General features: G+C 39.5%; 1 pseudogene; it reads left to right on the plus strand.

Moving 5' to 3' along the window:
- The first annotated feature begins 2590 nt into the window (after positions 1 to 2590).
- LOC104871829 lies at positions 2591 to 4739 on the plus strand (annotated as a pseudogene).
- Positions 4740 to 19448: the final 14709 nt, after the last annotated feature.

A 19448-nucleotide genomic window follows, 5' to 3' on the forward strand; every position in this document is an offset into this window, starting at 1 on the left:
TAGAGGTACCATTTGACCCACTTATTCCCTATTTTTTGGAATCTTCCTGAAACAATTAAAAGCATCATACCACAGTAACATATGCACACCCATGTTTATATTGGCACAGTTTCTAATAGCTAAATTTTGGAAACAGCCCAAGTGTCCATCAACAGTTGAATGGTTAAAGAAAATATGATTTTTTCAGACTACTAGATTCTGTTTTGTGATCCAGGTTGCCAAACTGCCTTATTTAACATTGAGAAATGTTACTTACAAGTGTTGATTAATTGCTATAATTACACTTTTTCTCTGTTGGTGACTTTTATATTTTTTTCTTATCATTTTTCATTGTTGTTCATCCTTTCGATATGCCTGTTTTATTTCTATCTGAGATTTGGTGTCATTGGTGTCATCATTTCTGTCTGCAGTATTCTTGAGTATTTTTGAATTGCTGGTTTACTATGCATAAATACTTTGAGTTGTTCTTTTTTATGACATGTCTGTAGTTCCCCAATTATTTTTAAGGAAAGAGTCCCAGATATTTCTGTCTGAGTTGGAAATCGTTTGCTTTTATTTAGGGCTTGAAACACTTCAAGTAATTCTGGCATTTAAAGTTGGTGTTGAGAAGTCTACTGGAATTCTAATGAGTTTAATTTTGAATGTGATTTTTTTTTTGCTTTGTTTTTTGTATGTGCTTTAAAAAATGTTTTTTATTTGGCATATGAATTATGGAATGTTGTGTCCTTGTTTTTGCAGTACTTTGGTTTGAACAAAAGCCTCCTGATTTTCAAGCTTGAATGTGTGATCATCTAGCCTGAGAATGCAGCTAGGCCAACCTGCCTAAACACACTGGGTTTTGCTTTGTTTTTTTCAGAAATTTCATGACCCTGAATCAAAAAATTATACTTTTTATGTGCTAATTTCTGCTCTTCCCTTCTGTCCTCCCATTCAATTTTCTAATCTGTCTCCTGTTTCTGTGACTTTTCCTCTTCTCTGTCATTCATGTCTGTAAAACACCACAGTAGTTGTGTGCTCTGTAGGCTATTTCCTCTCAGCCACTGCCATGTTGTGGCCTTGTTGCTGTATGTTCGAGCTTCTTCCCTTCATAGTACAGCAACAGTTCTGTGTGTACAGGAGGGTGAGTCACCTCTCTTTTACTTACTGTGAATAACTACCAGAAACATACAAGCGTTTCTCCATCTCTGCCTTTAATACTAAGGGATTTTACACTGGGTATGGAAATGCTGGGCCACATGGAACTATGTTTTGCTGCTGGAGAAACCATCAGGGTATTCTGCAGTGTGTCTGCACTATTTCACACTCCTACCTGAAATAATTAAATTTCAGTTTAAGAAGTCTGTAATCATATTTTCTTATAATTATAAAGTCATATTATGAATAGAGCTATTGGGCAATACAAGCAAAAGGAAAAATACTTAATTCCAGTGCCTAAAACTAATAACAATTTACATGTTGTCATAACTCTTTTCTTTTCTACCCATTTCTTTTGTGTAGTGGATAGGAAACATTATATGCCATTTTCAGTTTGAATTGTCCACTGTTGAGTGATTGTCACTCATCAAACCTCATCAAAATGTTCTGTAGTGCAACTTATCAAATACATAGTCTTAAACAAACTAGAACCTGAGTACTTCAGGCATAATTGCAGATTCTGCTTCTGCTTGCTCACAGAACAGTGTCTCTACAGGTGTCTGCTGTGCTTCGGCCCTTCAGTTGGTGCCCACTCCCCTGGTGCCAATAAGCAAACAACTACAGCCTTTCTTTCACCGCATAATTCAGTCAGTGAAGCCACAGAGTGAGTGAAGAGCTGCATTTGGTTAGGATGGCTGGAGAAGACAAGGGAAATGTTCTCGTTCATTAAAATACACATACAGGGTTACCTCTTAGGAAGAAAGTTCGTCCCAACCGAGGCTTGGGCTGATTGCTCCTAACCACGTTCGGCTGTTTAAATGCAGGGCCATGGATGAACTTCAAGGGTTCAACAAACCCTAAGCTGATCACACCACTAATGTGGGTGGATTTTCCTGAGAAGTTGACTAGTTTGATTATCTTCTACTGGGCTCCAAAAGCCTTGCCTGGGGTAGATTTTTCTTCCGAGCAAAGGAGTGAGCTTCTCTAGTAAGAAGTCACCATGCTAAAAGCACGTATCCCTTTCTTACCACAATCTAACAACCACAGTTTGGCCACTTCCTGAACAGGAAAAGTTGGAAGATCTGGGCTCAACAAGGTTTCAAACCTCCATATTTGGAAGACGTGTCTTGAGTCTGACAGAATTTTTCACTGCCTTCTGCGCATGCAGGGAAGTCTGTGGGACCCATGTGAAAGATAGTCTCTGTGGAGTCCTTTCGTTCAAGATGGCTGCCCCTGGGTGCCTGCCTCCTGCGCCACTGTGAAGGACCCAGGAGCCACTAGCACCCCGCGTCTGTGCCATGAAGGGGAAGAGCCAGGGAGACTCCAGCCCGAGCAGGCCTGGCTTGTCCTCCGCAAAGCGGCAGCAGGAGCTCCGTTGGAGGCCGAGGTGGGCAGGCCATGAGCTGTTCCTAAGACCTCCTGCAGGCCAGCGAAACTGGGTGGGGTGGGAGATCACATGGCTAGCAGCGGACGTTCCTCGGCTCTGAAGCTGGCAGCACGTGGGGAACCTGGGCGTTTCAGGCGTGTGGCTCCGCTCATCTCCATCTCCGAACTTGCAGGTCCTGGATCTGCAGCCGTGCAGGGGTACAAGACGCTGAGCCCTGAACCCTGCGCTGCTTGTGGAGCTCCTCGAGGGGGCTGTTCCATCAATTCGAGCCCTTTGGGGCGAGATCAAACTGCGCCTGTTGCACACTACAGAGCTGGGGGTGTGGCCTACTCGAACTTCCAGCACCCACAGATTGCTCGAGGCCAGCCCACTGCTGCTCTAGGACCTCCGCTCAAGGTGTGCGCCAGAGGGGGCAGGACCAGCCAGAGAAACAGCAGCAGCAGCAGCAGCAGCAGCACTGCAGCCACCACGCCACCCCCAGGACCACCCGCGCCCGCCAACCCTCTCAGCTACCTGCAGCTGGACTACTGTGGTCTGTATGATGACCACAGGAACCCCTACGGCTATCCGGCCATGAGTGAAGAGGACTTGATGCTCGAGGACGACCAGCGAGCCACTCTAACCCTGTTTATCAGGAATGTGAGACACAGCCGGTCTGAAGTGGAACAGCGCATTAAGAAGTACCGCATCATTGAGGAGGTGGTCATCAAGAGGCCTGCCCAAGGACAGGCTGGGGCCTTTGCTTTTCTACAGTTTCAGAATCTGGACATGGCCCACAGGGCTAAGGTGGCTATATCAGACTGGGTGATTGGCAGAAATCCCATTAAGATAGATTAAGGCAAGGCCAACTCCACAGCTCGCCTCTGGGCGGGTGGTCTGGAACCAAATACTTCACCGGCATTCCTGGCCTGGGAGGTCGATCGTTTTAGAAACATTCAGACCATTGATCACATCTAAGGAGATACCTTTGCATGCATCCAGTACAAGAGCCTGGATGCAGCCCAGGATGCCTGTGCTAAAATGAGGGTCTTTCTTTTGATTGGTCCAGACCACAGGCTCCAAGTGGATGTTACCAAAGCAGAAGAGTCTTGGTATCCCCAGCACTGCTAGCCCTCACTCCTCCCTGTGCACTATGAGCTTCTCACAGATGGATACATCCACCTGGCATCGAACCCTGGATGTGGACTCCACACCTTCTGTACTCAGACCGAGACTGGACCTTTTTGGAAGGAGACTGGACCAGCCTGGTAAAAGTTCTGACTGCTGAAACAGCCTGGAGGGTTATAATCTCTCAGTGTGCAACTGGAGTGGTGAACACTGGGGAAGAGAAGGAGACAGAGGTGTGCCCAAGACCTGGGCAGACAGGCACAAGTAGAGGAGCCTTTCCAGTGATTAGGGAAGGACAAGCCACTCTCCTTATAAGGAACAGAGCAGGACCAAGGGTGGTGGGCAGCAGTCTGACCACAGCTCAGACCATACCCCTGATTGCAATTGCAAAGAGAACCACCCTGGTGAAGGGACCAAGGAGTCAGGCAGCAGATCTCAGCAATAGCAGACATGGGGCTGAGGAGCAGAGCCACCACCACCACCACTAGGAAGCTCCAGTCTCTTCCCAGGGGAAGAAGACTAGAGAGTGAGTGCAATCATCAGACCACTGAGATGGAGCCCAAGCCTCTCTTAAGCACCAAAACATGAGACAAAAAGCTGAAGACTTTCAGAGTATGCTCAGATGCTGCAGCTGGGTTGGAATGGGCTTTCAGTTTTGAAAAATAGCTGCTTCCCAACATCTATGCATATCCTAGAGGGGGACCAGGGAGTCATCAGTGGTCTTCTCAAAGACCACACTTCTGGGAGCAAGCTGATCCAGCTGAAGATCACCCAGCATGGTTGACTAGACCGACCCAAGCTGGATGAGGTCACATGAAGCAGGGGAGCCCCTATGGCTATGCAGTGCTCCTAGCCAGCCAGGCAGTCCCCAGTAGGCCAGCACTGAGGCAATGGCCACAGTGGAGCCAGGCCTGTGGAGATGGCTTCTCAGGAACCTGGTCTCCTACTTGAGACAGAAGCAGGCTGCAGGGGCAGAGTCATCACAGGCATGCTCTTTGCTTACCCCCCTCCCCCGTGACTTCTCCCAGCAGTACCTCTGGTCAGCACCGAGGATATTGGGCCAGCTGGAAGCGAACATGTGGTGATAGTTACAGTGAGAGACACTGCCTAGCCCAAACTCAAAATAGTTATGTTCAAATCTGATTCCTTCTCTACCTGCTCCCTCCCTGGGTTTGAATTATCTGCTGGATTAATTGGTTCATTTGGTGGGGATCAGAGTCTGTCCATCACTAAATTTGAGTTTTTAGATTTTGGGGGACATTTTTTGCAAAAGTGACAAGAACCCTTGTTATGTTGACTTCTCTGAGGTACTGTCTGCTATATTCTATATTATTTTATTTTATTTTCTGACTAACTGTATGGAAAGTTGTAAGGCCTTTGTCAGAGGATGGGTTTCTGATGTGTTCAGTGTCCAAATTTAATCAAGCTTTTTCTTAAAAGAATGGAAGACTTCCCCAGTACATGCTATGTGTCATGTTTCTGGCACTACTATGTCCAAAAGGCCTGCTGTGTTGTGGTGGCTCTCAGCTATTAGGCTGAGACTCATACTCATTTTTAATCTTAGCTGATACTGGCACACGCAGCCCTGGGCCCTTCTGTGTACCAACTTGTTAGATACCCTGCAGAGGAATGGGTGAGCCTATCTGTGCCAACCGTTCCTGGTAGTTTCTGATTTGCTCTTCCCTGCCATCAGATCAATCTGTGGTTGTTGGACAAAGTGCCCAATTGTAAAATCTGTTCTTGTGCATGGGGGAGGAACAGTGCAATATTGATGCCAAGATGTCTTGGTGCCTGCACACTGTTTAGGATCTTTCTGTCATAGCCTGCCTTTCTAGCCTTACTTGGGATGGGGTCCTGTGGCAATATCACTTTAAACAGTTCTCTGATTAGTATTTTCCATAAAAATATGTCCTTCATATAACTTCCTTCATGTAAGTAGGTATAACCAGGACATTGTCCAGGGGCAGAGCTATGAAAGTGACTGCTTTAGCTACCAGGTTGGGAATTGAGATATTAGCATTTTAGTGCTTATATTTAAGTATAAATCATGCTCTAGCCCAGTGATGGTGAAACTTTTAGACATGAGTGCCCAAACTACAACCCCAAAGAGACTTGTTGCAAAGTGCCAACACTCAATTCAACCAGAATACTGGCATTTTAGTCTAGAAAAACAACTCATACATTGACGTTATTTTTTGTCTTAAAAGAAAAACAACATGGGCCACAGATTCACCACCACCGCAGACTGATGCCACATCATCACCATGCTGACATTATTCACCTGGCTATATTTTATCACAGAGCCATTGTGGGGTCTCACATCATCACAGGAGAACATGGCTTACTGTACCACAATAAGGCATTTTGGAAGAGACAGAGACAGAAAATGAAAAAAATAGTAACTGAAATTTAAATGTTATGTTTTTTTTATCAGTACGAAGGATCAACCCAGGACCTTGCACTCACTAAGCTGGTGTAGTGCCACTGAGGTAAATCCCTGGCCCTATATGTTTATTTTTCTTATTTCAGTACCAGGGATTAAACTCAGCTCATACTGAGCTAGAGAGTCTGCCCTTTTTAAAATTTTTAAAATTTTGCTACAGGGTTTCCCTAAATCGCATAGGCTTAGATTGAATTTGCAGTTCTCTTTCAGTTTAGAATGTTGGAATTAAGGCTTAGAGGTCTTTACTGAGTGTCTGAGGTATCTGATGTGCAGCTCTGTGGGTAGATGAGAGCTGTGGGGATTTTGTCTTTGTCTTCTAGATGTGTCCCTCAACCATTGCTACTCAGGACCCTCTTCCTCCTCAGGGGACCTTTGCAAAGATAAATGGACTAATCCAGCACTCACAGGTATAAATTTCACTGGTCCCCTTTTGGTTTTCAATCACGTTTCTGTCCTTGAGCAAATTTCCCCTTTGCCATTGTTCTCTAGTCCTTGCAGTTCTATTATTTGGAAATGAAATTCTTTCAGCATAGGAGCTGAGTACACTTTCTGTGTGTCTGCTTTTCTTGATGCAATGAAGTTGCTTACTCCCCTGCTGAGTATGAGAAAAGAAAGAAATTTATTTTTGATATTTGAAAATGTGGTCTAACCACACACCCTCTCCCTACCTTTGTCACAGGTTGACTTTTCCCTAAAATGATAAACAGTTTGCTGAAGCTTGAATCCTGTCATCACCAAGATACCTGGAAGAACAGGGTTCAGATATCACCACACACCTACTGTACTTTTCTTTTTTTTTTACTTACTTAACCCTGTGATGCCTCTTTCCTTGTGTATGAGATGGGGTGATCATCTCCTTCACACTGTGTGGTTTGGTGATGAGAATGAGACAGTGTGTGCTAAACATAAGTGCAAAATTTGATGCAAGTGTTTGACATAAGAAAGTTATGTTATTCTACTCAGGACCTCTTAGCATATTCACCATGAAAAAAACTACACAAAAGGCTTCTCTTGACTTGTGAGAAAAACTCTCCTTTGCTTCTGTTCTCACTGTGCTCAGCACTGTCCAATTGGAGTGTATGATGGCCTCACATTTATACATACATATTGGTCAGCTTTGCTTCACTGTTACAAATGTCTGAGCTATACTGAGTCATAGAGGGAAAGGGTATACTTTGTCAATTGATCTGGAAGTTTCAGTCCATGAACAACTGGTCCCATTGCTCTACCTGTGGTGAGGCAGGGCATCACAGCAGAAGCATGTGGTAGAGCAAAATGCTCAACTCATGGTCAGAAATTGAAGGGGAGGAAGATAGGAGGATCCCACATTCTCCTTCAGAGATATTCTGACCCATCTACCCACCCCTTGAGCCCACGTCTTACAGTTCCTTTGAATTTCCAAGAACATCTTGCTGGGGGCCAAGACTTTAATACATGCTGCTCTGGTGATACATAAGTTCCAAACTACAACATCATATGACAGAGCTGTGTGCTCTGTACAGCTATCACAGCATGTCTTCATTGCCCTATGATGGAATCAATTCTGCATTCTATGTACCTGAATCACCAGTATCACATAGATGATGCCAAGATCAGCTGTCAGTTTGAGCAGTAGCCAGACTTCCTTCCCTTATGGCTGTTGTATTTTCTGAGTGCCCAGGTGGCTGAATTTGAGGATATCACTACTGAGATGATCTTGAATAAGCAGCTGTCTCAGGGGTTTTATTCTCAAATGAAAGGTTTGTGTGTTTTTTTTTGCACCATTTAACACCATTTAACTTTTAACAGGGCATGTTTTTTTTTAAAGCAATCTTTCATTTTACCAGTGTACAATATACTTGGATTAATTAAAGTGCTAACATTTGCAGCCACAACATGCTCTTCTGCACTAACATTGCAGGTACTCCTCATGTGATAAAACTGCAAACATTGGAAATCACTCAGCTCTGCCCTTTGTTCCAGATTCTCAATACAAGTGTGAACAAAAGCAGTCAGCAATACTCATGTCCAATCCTGAGCACTGAGTGCCAGTGACCTTTTCTCCACCAAGTTTATTAGTCCACCACCCTAAATCTCAGTCTCCTGCACAGCCTTAGGACATGGGCAAAAGATAGACAAACTATTTGCCACATTGTAGCACCTATGGCTTCCAGTGCAGTAGGCAATATTAACCTTGTTCCCAACCAAAATTTCCTGGGCCCGGTCTTTACTTTCTGTATTCCTATCAGTAATCTTGTTGTCTGAGTATTTTTTTTTAAGTTTATTGGTACATTTTATGTATACAATATGATGACATTCATCATTGCAAATTTGTACCTTTACATGATATATATTGATCCTTATTTTTTTCCTCATTCCCCTGTTCTGCCTTTCAACCCCTCTCCTATTTACAAATGTTGTTTCTGTTTTTTTTCTTTTCTCATATTTTTTCCTTTCCCTTCTTTCCCTTCCCCTATCCCTTTGGACCTTTTCCTCCTATTTCACATTATTTATTATACATTTTAATTCTCATTTAAATTTAGTTTCTCACACCAGAAAAACTATTTTGGTGTTTACAAATGTGTGTCCTGTTGATTTGACTTAAGAGTATGATTGTGAGCCAGGGATATAGCTCAGCAGCACAGTGTCTGCCTGGAAAGCTCAAAGTCCTGAGTTCAATCAGCAGTACCAAAGAAAACAAAAAAAATAGTATGGCCTCAATGTGTATGCAGTTAGCTATAAATGTCTGTAGTTCCTCATTATTTATGGCTGAGTAGTAAGTACTCCATTTTATAAAAAAACAAACCAAACCACATCTTTATCTAGTCACCAGTTGATGGGCATTTGGACTGTTTCCAAGATTAATCTGTTACAAACTTTCCTGCTATAAACATGGGTGCACATATATCGCTGTGGTATGATGTTTTTAATTCTTTTGGGAAGATGCTCAGCAAAGGAATAGCTGTCAAAAGGGACTTCTAGTTCTAGTTTTTTGAAGTATCTCCACACTAATTTCCACAGTGATTACACTACTCTTCACTCCCACCAACAGTGGCGAAGGGTTCCTTTTTTCACACTACCCTGCCAGCATTTGTTGATATCTTGATAGCAGCCATTCTTTCTGGAGTGAGGTGGAATCTCAGCATTGCTTTCATTTGCATCTCTCATATCACCAGTGATGATGAACATTTTATCATATGTTTATTTGCTTTTTCTACTTCTTGTCTAAGAAATTTATGTACATTTCAGATTCCTGTTTCTGGATTAGGTCTTTAGATTTAGGTGATTTTTAAAAATTATTTATATATTTTAAAAGGTAAACCTTTGTCTGAAGAACAACTGGTAAAAATGTTTTCCTACAATATGGGTTGTATCTTCACTCTGTTGGTGGTCCTGTTCAATATAGTTCTGGAAACATTATCCAGAGCAATTAAACAGAGAAGAACTAACAAGAATAAAGATAGGAAACATAGAAGTTAAATTGTCATTGTTTGTAGATGGCATGATACCCTATATAGAAGACACCAAGAACTCTGCCAAACGTCTTCTAGATTTATTACTAGATTATATTAATTCTAGATTATATTAATTCAGTAGAGTACCAGGATACAAGGTCAATGCACAAAAACAATAGCCCTACCATACATGAACAACAGACTCATTCAGAGGGGAACTGGAGAAATAAATATTTTCACAATACCATCCAAAAAAGTGAAATACCTGGGAATCAATGTAACGAAAGAAATAGAAGACCTCTACACTTAAAACTACAGCACTCTGAAACAAAGAGATTGTAGAGTATAAGAAAATGGAAAGACATCCCTTATTCCTGGGTAGGAAGAATCAATATAATGAAAATGCCTATACTTCCAAAACTGCTGTACAGATTCAATGCAATCCCAATTGTAATTCCAACAGCCTATTTCACAGAATTTGAGAAAACAATCCAAAAATTAAATTGGAGTCAGAAGAGACCTAGAATAGCAAAAACAACTCTAGGGAATGGAGATAGAGTAGGGGGGTATCACAATTCTCAACTTGAAATTATACTATAAAGCTACTGTGATAAAAACATCATGGTATTGGTGAACAAATAAACATGAAGATCAGTGGAACAGCTTAGAAGATGAAGAAACAACTCAAGACACACTGAGTCACCTTATCTTTGACAAAGAAGATAAGTAGCCTCAGTGGAGGAAAGATAGTCTCTTTAACAAATGGTGCTGGAAAAATTGGTTTCAACTTGCCAAAGATTAAAAATAGACCTATCTCTCTGTTTATGCACTAAACTAAAATAAAAATGGATTAAAGATCTAAGTAGTAAAACAGAAACACTAAACCTGCTGGAAGAGAGGTTAGGTAGAACTGTTGAAGATATTGGCATGGGAAAAGACTTCATGAACAAAACCTCAGTTGCGCATGAACCAGCACAAATAATCAAGAAATGGGATCTCATCTTATTCATTCTGTTTCTTGCTGTTTAATTTACATCATATATAAATAGTAGTTTCACAGACAGACAGCCATTGATGAATTTTGTAATACTCTTGCCCACAATCCATAAATTCTTCATAAGCAATCTGTAGCAAATTCATTTGCTGGCCAGGCTTGACTGGAGCAGGTCATTTTGGTCAATCAATCAATTGAAGCCTAAACCCAGCTGTATTTTTATGTTCTCAGAAATTTAGAAAAAATGCAAATGATATTGTGTCTATCTGTTCACGCACATTTGAATTGTTTCTGTCCTTTGGCTCTTTAGAACAATGCTGCTATAAATATTAATGTAAAAGTATATGTTTTCACATTTATTTCCAGCTCTCTTGGATGTACAATTAGGAGTAGAATTTCTGGGTTAAATGGAAACTCTTTGTTGGTTCTTCTAAGGATATGCCATACAGTTCTACCCTGCATCTCAACAATAACACATTGTAATACCTTACTGTGGGTTTTTAGTTTTCCTATTGGCTCTAACATGGTATTTCATAGTGACTTGGACATGCTTTTCCCTAAGAAATAATATTAATCATTTTTATGTGATTATTTCCCAATAAAGGGACCTCTTGAAAAACTTTCAATCATGTTTCAGATTCACATGACAGAAAATAATAGAATGGCTATTATTCACATTTACTGAGTTAATGCTTTAGCAAATTTTGAGTTACCATTTCTCTTTTTCTGTTTTTATGCTTTCTTGTGTCTTTCTTTCTTTGCACACTCACACATATGCAAAAATGTGTGCTTTTTAATAAAATATGAGACAAAGATTCATAGATGGGTCATGTGACCATAAAGATTGGTGCAAAGTGAAAAAATAGGTAGTGGAGGAGCAGACATAAGCAGGTACAGGAGTTATTATCAAGGGAATGAAAATGAAATTGGAGAAACCTTCCAGAAAACAACTAAAACCAGCCACCAGACTAGTTTAGCACTACGCCATCTCCCACCCTGATTCACTACAAGTCGACTGGTCAGAAGGTAGAAGAAAATATCACAGGCTCAAAGGAGAGCAGATGAAGTGTTGCTTAGTTCTGGTTACTGAGTGAATGAGAAACAGTCATGATGGCCCTTATTGTCCCCCAGGCCTCTTCATTGCTTGGTACACGAGTGTACAAGTCTGTTTGAAGAATCACCTCAATCACCAGTGGAGAAATCGAAATTCCAAGACAGAAATACAGAATAGTATGTCTCACTTCCCATTACGCACTGTAAGACAATACCTTTCCTTATTTAAATAAAGAGGGAAGGGCATTCTGGTTGAATTCTGACTGCAGTATAAATCAATTGGGAGGACTTTTTTTTTTAACTTTTTTGTTTTTCTCTCTTTTTAATGGTATTGGTTTTTTAAAGAACTGGGAGGGCACCTGTGTGCTAGTAATGTGTGTAGGAATCTAAATTCTTGCTCATAACTATATGGTGTCTTACCAAGTCAAACTTGGATACCAAAGTCAGTCACTCCGGGTTAGCTAGGTTTTTGTTTGGTTATAAATTACCCCACAATTCTGTGTGCCTACACCACACTCTATTTAAACTCTCTCCCACTCTTACATGTATCTCCATCATGTCCTCTCAAAATTTCCTTCTTCCCCACTTCTGTGTTATAAAAGTACTACTTACATGAGTAGATTCAATCATTGCAGGTTAGAGCTAGCAGAACTAATTTGATGCTGGGACAACACTTGCCAAGTTCTGAAGTTACTTGGAAAAAGGGTCAAATGACGAATCTAAGCACAGGAAGACAACTTGAAGGAGCTTATCAGTTACAGGGGTGTTCAGAGAAAAATGCAGGATTGCTTCTCAATCCATGCACTGCCTCAAGCTAAATCCAAGCCAATAATCAGTCTTGGGAAAGCATCTAACCCCTTGAGGCAAGAAAGTAAAGGAAAAAGCCAGTCAAGTGGTGGTGGCTGGATGGCAGTGATTCATGCCCTATCAAGTGTTCTAGGCCCAATTCACATCTATCCTAGCTCTCCTCATTACTAGGAGACAGCTGTCAGTGACCAGAATATTCATACCAGAGATATTTCATGTTAAGGCCCTAGAAAAGAGCTACAAAAGAAAAATTAATCAGAGGGTGATGACTTATTTAGGATAAGCAAGCCCGTAGGTAAGAAAGAAACAAGGGTTTGCTCTGTATATGGACCACAAAATAGGCATGGTGCACAGCTCTGAATAATGTGATCCAGCTGGAGGAGAGACACCGCTGCAGTGCTAGGGTGTGTACATCACTGCCTCTTCAAATGCTGCTGAATCCTCAACCCCACAGAGCTAAGTGTTCATGCAGGATCCACCCAATACCCACTAAAGATTTTTTAGTCAGGAGTCCAAGAGAGCTCCCTCCCATTGGCTCCTAGACACTGCTGAAGGTCAAGTGGAAGTGCACTCCCTGTTGACCAGTAGGCAGCATTCAAATTCTGGGTGGGGTGAAGAATCTGAGAGGTGTAAAAGAGAGTTTGGAGTGGGAGGATGAATAACAGCAGGGGCTGGGTGGTGGGGATTTGCATATCAATCTCTCTCAAACAGGTGTGGCTAGAGCAGACATAAACTTCTCCAGGTATTGCTGCCATAGGAAGGTGACAAGGATTTAAAGAATTCCTCCCAAACACAGAAATCATGGGAGCACAGGATGTTTGAATTGTTCGATTCCATGTAGTCTCATCCAAAACATTTAAAGTATCTGATAATAAAATAGAGAGAAAAATGTCTGATGAATCTGATGAATCACCCACAAAAACACAGCTAACGGCTGACATATCTCTGCCTGAAGAGGAAATTAGAAGCAGGCTCCACATTCAGGGAGGGCCTCAGAGAGAATTTGCACATTAAGAAGAGACATAAATATGAGCAGTGCGAGAAGACGTATAAATGTGAAAACACCAACAAACATAAGGACAAACCACAGGGATACAGATTCTAACTAAAGAGACTCCCTCAGTCAGGTCAGAGATTTTCTACCCTAAATGATCTTCAACCTGCTGCACAAAAGCAATAAAGATATGAGAAAGCAAGTCAAAAAGATGTTCCCTAAGACTCTTAAATTCTCCAAAACTTTGGTAATTCACATTGAAGAAAAATAACATGCAAAGCAATAAACCAAAAATTCAAAATATTTTAAGAATTGATTAAGAAAAGCATAATCAAATTTATAAGATATTTAGTCAGCTGCAACTTGATTTTTTAAGCAGATAAAGGATTTTAGAAATAAACATTTGAAATATTATTGAAGGAACAATGACCTAATTGATTTAAATAAAACAATACAAGGTATGAATTACCAGTTTTATATAGGATTAGAAAATATGAAAATAACTGAATAGAAAGAGAAGATATGAAAACAAAAATAGAGTCTAAGATACAATGCAGAGGTTTCTCAGTTGCTAAACTCTCCTCAATAAACCACTCGATGAGGCCCAACAGAGCAAATTCAACAGTCAAGAATTTAAAGGAAGAGGGAGAAAAATAAAAAAGAAGCAATAGTAAAATAAGATGACAATGATAAATTAATACATATCAGTTATAACCATCAATGTCAGTGGCCTCAATTCACCCATCAAAAGAAATAGACTGGTAGAATGGATAAAGAAGCAAAATCCAACAATAGGCTGTATACAAGAAACATATTTACTTCAAAAAGAAACTCATAGACTGAAAGTAAACACATGGAAAACAGGTCTCCTGTGACCTGAACCTGGAAAAAATCAAGGGCAGCTATCTTATTTGCAGACAAAGTGAATTTCAAACCAAAAATAATTAAGAAAGGTGAAGAAGGTCACTACATCCTTGTAAAAGGAACAATTCAACAGGAAGAGATGGCAATCATAAATATATATGCACCAAACACTAATGTCCCCAACTATTCAAAACAAATATTAAGGGATGTGAGGCACCAAATAAGTACTAATACAGTTGTAGTGGGGGCCTTCAATACCCAGCTGTCACAAATAGACTGATCATCTAGACTAAAAGTCAACAAAGAAATACTAGAACTGAACCAAGCTTTTGAACAAATGGACTTAATAGATGTCTACAGAGTGTTCCACCTCCCAAAAATCAGAATATACATTATTTTCAGCTGCACACTGGTCAGTCTCCAAAATAGACTGCACACTAGTTCATAGAACATGTTTAAGTAAATGCAAAGGAATTGAAGTTATCCCATGTATATTATCAGATCACAGTGCAATTAAAGTGGAGATCAGTAGCATAATAAACCAAAAGAACTTCAAAAACACATGGAAATTGAATAATACTTTTCTGAACAAACAATGAGTCACTGCAGAAATTAGAGGAAATTAGACAATTTTTACAATTTAATGACAGTGCCAGTACAACAACAGAAATCTATGGGACAAAAATGGAAGCAGTTTTAGGTGGGAAATTCACAGCAGTAAATGCCCACAGTAGGAAAACAGAGTGAGCTCAAATAAACAGCTTGATGGTGTGGATATTTAGCTTCAAGAAAAAGAAAAGCAAGAAAAACCTAAAGCTAATACAAGGGAGGAAATTGTAAAGATCAGAAGAGAAATCAGTGCAATGGAGATTAAGAGAACTATACAAAAAAATCAACAAATCAAAGAGTTGGTTTTATGAAAGAATAAATGAAATGTTCAAACTTTTAGCCAAATATAAAAAAAAGGAAAGACAAGGCTCAAATTCATGCAGTTAGGGCTGGAAATGGTGAAGTCTCAATAGATGCAGTAGAAATCCAGAGGATCATCAGTACTTACTTCAAGAATCAGTACTCTAATAAAATGGAGAACACAGAAGAAATGGGCAGATTTCTAGATACATATGAATTACCAAAATTGAATGAAGAAGATATGAAAATTCTAAACACCCCAAATACAATCAGTGAAAATGAAAATATGTGTTAAAAACTAACAACAAAGAAAAGCCCAGACCCCGATGACTTCAATGCTGCATTCCACAAGGCTTTAAGAAAACTATTGGCACTACTCTAAATTTTTCAGTAAAATTGAAAGAGAAGCAATACTTCCAAATTCATTCCTGGAAGCAAGTGTTCCTTTGATTCCAAAACCAGGGAAAGACCCAACCAAAAAAGAGAACTACAGGCCAATCTCCCTAATGAACATAGATGTAAATATCTTCAATAAGATACTGGCAAACAGAATTCAGAGGGTCATTAAGAAGATCATACACCCTGACCACTTTGGATTCATGCTGGCTCAACATACATAAATCAGTAAATGTAATACACTATATTAACAGAGTGAAGGACAAAATCCATACGGTCATCTCAATAGATGTAGAAACAGCATTTGACAAAATTCAACACCCATTCATGATAACTCTACAGAAAATTGGAATTTATTTCAACTTGATAAAGGCTATCTATGAAAAGCCAACATCATACTCAATGATCCAAAAATGAAAACCTTCATGCTAAAATTAGGAACAAGACAGAGATGTCCACTGTCACCACTCCTGTTCAATACAGTTTTGGAAACATCAACCACAGCAATTAGTCAAGGGAAAGAAATAAAAGCAATAAAGATAGGAAATGAAGAAGTTAAACTGTCATTATTTGTTGATAATATGATACTCTACATAGAAGACCCAAAAAACTCTGCCAAAAGATATCTACACTTAACTGACAGACTCAGTAAAGTAGCTAGGTACAAGGTAAATACTCAAAAATCAATAGCTTTCTTGTACACAAATAGCTCACTTACTGAGAGTGAAATGAGGGAAACAACCCCTTTCACAATAGCATGCAAAAAATGGAATATCTAGAAATCAATCTAACAAAGGAAACAAAAGATCTCTACATTGAGAAATACAGCACTCTGAAAAAAAGAGATTGAAGAGGATTTAAGAAAATGGAAACACACCCCTTGTTCCTGAGTAAGAAGAATCAATATAGTGAAAATGGCCATACTTCCAAAACTGCTATACAGATTCAATGCAATCCCTATGGAAATCCCAACAGTATATTTCATGGCCTAGAGAAACAATCCAAAAATTCATTTAGAATCAGAAGAGACCTAGAATAGCCAAAGCCATCCTAGGCAATGGAGACATGGCAGGGGTATCACAATCCCCATCTTGAATCTATACTACAAAGCCACTATGATAAAAACAACCTGTAACTGGCAAAGAAACAGACCTGAGGATCTGTGGAACACATTAGAAGATACAGAAACAACTCCTGACATACTCAGCTACCTCATCTTTGACAAAGGAGAAAAACACCCTCAGTGAAGGAAAGATAGTCTCTTTAATAAATGGTGTTGGAAAAACTGGATTTGAACTTGACAAAGATTGAAATTATACCCATGTCTTTCACCATGCACTAAACTAAAATCCAAATGGATTAAAGATCTAAATATTAGAAAAGAAACACTAAACTTGCTGGAAGATAAGTTAGGTAGAACTCTTGAAGGTATCAGCATGGGAAAAGACTTTATGAACAGATCCTCAGTAGCATGGGGACTAGCACAAAGTATCAACAATTAAGATCTCATCTTTAGAAAAAGTTTCTGCACTGCCAGAGAAGTCACTAGTAAAGCTAAGAGACAACCCACAATATGGGAAAATAGTTGTACATAAGATCCTAATGGTATAATTGACAATGCAAAATAAGAAGAAAAGGGCTAAAGGTGTAGGGAAAGTGGGAAGGGTAGGGGAAAGGAAATATGGGAAAAGAAAAAAATACAAGAAAATGAAAAAATGGAAGTATTTGTAAATAGGGAATGGAGGAGGCAGTGAAGCGAAGGCAGGGTAAGGGGAAAAATGAGAACCAAGACCTGTCATGTAAAAAAAAAAGTACAAGATCCCAATGATGAGTGTAACTGCACTGTATACCTAAAATATACCAATAAACTCAATTAGAAAAAAATATGGGAAAATTCTTTTACCAGCTGTTCCTCAGACAAAGGTCTACTCTTAGAATATAGAAAGAAATAAAAAAAAAATCAGATCCCCCAAATATAAAGACCCAGTTCAAAACTGGCTTCTGAAATGAACAGACATTTCTCAGACAAAGATGTAAAAATAGCAAATAAACATAAAAAATACTCCACATCACTGGTCATTTGAGAGATGCATATGCAAATAACACTGAGATTCCATCTCTCCTCATTAACCGTGGCTACATTCTAGAAATCAACCAATTACAAATGCTGGCAGGGTTTTGGGGAGATAGGAGCCCTTCTCCACTGTTTGTGGGAGTACAGACTGGTAGAACCACTGTGGAAATCAATATGAAGATGTCTCAATCAACTAGAATTAGAAGTCCCATTTGACTCAGCTATACCTTTGCTGGGTATCTTCCCCAAAGAATTAATAGACTCGTACCACGGTGATATATGGTGACCCATGTATATAGCGGCACAGTTTGGAATAGCTAAAATTTGGAAACAGCACAATTGCCCATCAACTCATTATTGGTAAAGAAGAAGATGTGTTTTTTTGTTTGTTTGTTTTCTTACTGAGTTTATTGGTACTTTTTAAACATACAGTTCAGTTACATTCATCATTGGGATCTTGTACCTTTACATGACAGATCTTAGTTCTCATTTTTTCTCCATACCCCTGACCTCCCTTCACCCCCCTCCACCTTCCCCTATTTACAAAGACTTTGTTTCCATTTTTTCCTTTTCTCATATGTTTTCTTGTCCCTTATTTCCCTCTTTCACTTCCCCTACACCTTTAGCCCTTGGATTTTTAAAAAAGCAAAATGGAGTACTACTGAGACATAAAGAATGAGAAATGAGAGATATTTATAGCTAAGTGAATGCACATTGAGGTCATACTCTTAAGTGAAATTAATAAGTCACGTGTATAAATACCAAATAGTTTCTCTGGTGTGAAAAACTAAAAGTGTAAATAAGGATGAAAATGTATAATTGATATTTTTGTAATAGGAAGAAAAGATCTATAATAGTAGAGGAAGTGGGAGGGGTAGGGAAAAGTAAAAAGGGAAAATAAAAAATATATGAGAAGAAAATACATGGAAATGATGCCTTTGAAACAGAGAAGAGTGGAGGGTGTGAAGAGAGCTTGAGGAATGGAAAAAAATAAGAAACAAGATAAGTCTTGTAAACGTACAAGATCTCATTGATGTATACCTAAGATATATCAATAAATTTAATAAAGATAAAAAGAAACCAAGTATAGTAATTTCAAGTGTTTTCATTTGCTGTCTTTATTCTTTTCTGAAGAAATTACATCCAGATTTTTAGAACATTCTCTTTTAAGTGCAGAGGGAAGTTGAGTTTACTTTGATTATCTTTAAAGAAAAAGGTATGACTAAAACTTACACTTCTTGACAGCAAAGTAATTTACTATCCTCTCTTTGGTTTTGCCTTGTTTTAAAAATTGGTACCAGTTGAATCTCAAAACTTATTTTTCAGGTAATTTTTTTCAGCTTTAATTGAGTTTATTGGTAGATTTTAGGTATACAGTACAGTTACATTCCTTATTGGGATCTTGTACCTTTACATGACAGGTCTTGGTTCTCATTTTTTCCCCTTGTCCCTGCCCTCCCTTCACTCCCTGCTCCCCTCCCCAACTACAAATACTTTATTTTCATCTTTTCATTTTCTCACATTTTTCAGGTAAATTGAAGAGCCAGGGACGACCAATTAGACATAAAGATTTATTATGAGACAGCTTGTTAGGGGGTCTGAAGTAGGGACTTCAAACCACCGCTCAGAGAGGTAGGGTGGCCCCTTTTAAACCCAGGGTGGGGTAGTCTGAGGCCAGAGAATGAGGAAGTTGGAGTTAAATTTCCTTTTTCTGGGCAAACTGAAACCTAAATTGGAAATTAGAACACTAGGGGGAGTGCTAGGGTAACATTTCAACCTTTATAGAGCGAGAAAAGGAAAAACATACATAAAATTTTTTAAAAAGTAGGAGGCATGTTGGGGAAAAATTGGA

The sequence above is a fragment of the Fukomys damarensis genome, unplaced genomic scaffold (genome assembly GCF_012274545.1).
Source record: "Fukomys damarensis isolate Sample0158 unplaced genomic scaffold, DMR_v1.0_HiC HiC_scaffold_36, whole genome shotgun sequence".
In the NCBI taxonomy this organism is placed as follows: Eukaryota; Metazoa; Chordata; class Mammalia; order Rodentia; family Bathyergidae; genus Fukomys; species Fukomys damarensis.